We start from the raw sequence: 2192 nt of genomic DNA, 5'->3' as shown, positions 1-2192 counted from the left end.
GTGCATTTGCACAGAAGAAGAAGATGGCCAAGTGACCGGTGAGCCTTAACTATATATATACTAAGATGGTATCTGTTCTTTCGGACATGCCCAAAAGAACAGATACCATCGGTGACCATGCAGCTCGTTAGAGTGAAATTACAATGAAAGAAACACCCTTAGCTGCTTACAGGCGTTGACATACGTCAACCAGGACATATGAAAATGTGTGCCCCAACCAGGACTCGAACCCGGGATCTCCTGCTTACATGGCAGACGCTCTATCCATCTGAGCCACCGAGGACACAGGGGACAGCGCGACTGCAGGGTTTTATCTCTGGCACACCTCCCGCGAAACCCACATTCTCAAAGGGGGCGCTATGTTGAGAATGTGGGTTTCGCGGGAGGCGTGCCAGTCGCGCTCTGCTCGGTGTCCTTGGTGGCTCAGGTGGGTAGAGCGTCTGCCATGTAAGCAGGAGATCCTGGGTTCGAGTCCCAGTCAGGGCACACATTTTCATCTGTCCTGGTTGACGTATGTCAACGCCTGTAAGCAGCTAAGGGTGTTCCTTTCATTGTAATTTCATTCTAACGAGCTGCATGGTCACCGATGGTATCTGTTCTTTCGGACATGTCTGAAAGAACAGATACCATCTTAGTATATATAAAAGCATGTTATGTGCACTGCACCACTCACAGTTTAGACTTGGCAGTTGTAGACAGTCTCCACCATCTTACGTCTATGAGAGATATTATGGTTTTAGCCAAGGACTTAATAAACACCTTAAGGGAATCTAAAAAAAGGATGGGACTTCTCAGAAGCATATGCTGTGAGAGTGCCAACGACCAAGCTGGTCTGCGACCCCTTCGCCCAACTCGATGGACTATGTGAGCTTCTAGTATCTTGAGAATATTGAAAACTTTGAAGAACTTCTAGAGTTTTTTGAAACATTGCCTGCAGAGGACAAATCAGAGGCAGGTTACAAATGTGCAGGCTACCTTGAGTCAATGTTACAATTCAAGACTTATTTCTTTTTACGTCTTTATTGCCGTGCAATGAACCTGTAGATGATGTCAATGAAAAATTGTGTTTAACGGAAAAACCTTCACAAGTTGACGATCCTTCACTTCCTCGGAATTGAAGTATACCGCAGAAGCTTGAAAACAATGAAGCCAGCTCACTGCACACTTTCAAAACCCTAAAAGAATACTACAAAGCTATTTACATTGAAGTTTCTGAAATGGTGCAATCTTGCATTACTGAGCGGTTTGCTTCAACTGGATTCACACAGGTCATTGCAGTTGAACAAGAGAGCTTGCTTTTAGTAACCAGAGGTGAAACAAATTTGGAAAAATCAACTGAGTTCTATCAAAAATGACCTAGACATTGAGAGACTGCGCTTACACTTGAATATGTTAGCCGATATCACTAATAAAAAACAACTGGCCTTAAAAACATTCATTGTGTAAGGAAGTACATTACAAGAGACTGCAGTTGGAGAAATGCTATGTGAAGTAGTAAAGTGCATTAAGTTTCTCCAAGTAGTTCCAATCACAACAGCAACAGAAGAACGGTGATTTAGTGCCCTTAGACATCTTAAGTCATGTCTCCGATCTACAATGGGACAGAAGCGATTGAACGGCTTGGCTTTTTTTCATGCTCACCGAGATGATTTGAATGAATTGGATATCCAACCAGTCATCAACGCCTTCATATTCAGTAATCCTGTCAGTCGGTCGACATTTACACCTTTCTAAAGACACTCTAGACCAAATAGTAGCATTAAGAGCAATATTAAAAACATTTGTAAAATAGAGAATTAAATACATATATAATGCTAAATTCTCAGTTTCGAAATATTAGTACTAGTTTAGTATTGTATTAGTTATTTTCAAATACTTAAATATTTTTAAGGTGTAAGACCCAATTGCAACCCACTATTTGCATACTTTTTGACTGAAAGTATTATGTATTAAAGCATTAGCTTTGAGATATTGTTTTTATTTAATGCACCCTGAGCCTTATTCAAAGTAAGCTTACATTAGCGATTTAACATATTAATTAAGGCGCCATTACTGTGTGATAGCAATATTTTATTCTTTTAATGATAGTTTAGGATTTATTTAAATATAATTTCAGTCTTTTCAGAGCTATATATTCAATGCTCTGTAATATTCTATAAGCATGATTATTACTGTAAACTAAAATTAGCTTT

General features: G+C 39.6%; 1 non-coding gene across 1 annotated transcript; it reads left to right on the top strand.

Moving 5' to 3' along the window:
• The first annotated feature begins 412 nt into the window (after nt 1-412).
• Trnat-ugu (transfer RNA threonine (anticodon UGU)) lies at nt 413-486 on the top strand. Its single transcript has one exon. It is a non-coding gene; the product is annotated as a tRNA-Thr (tRNA).
• The last annotated feature ends 1706 nt before the right edge of the window (nt 487-2192 follow it).

This window comes from Schistocerca nitens, chromosome 1, assembly GCF_023898315.1.
Source record: "Schistocerca nitens isolate TAMUIC-IGC-003100 chromosome 1, iqSchNite1.1, whole genome shotgun sequence".
In the NCBI taxonomy this organism is placed as follows: Eukaryota; Metazoa; Arthropoda; class Insecta; order Orthoptera; family Acrididae; genus Schistocerca; species Schistocerca nitens.
This window is presented reverse-complemented; position numbering and strand designations above follow the sequence as displayed.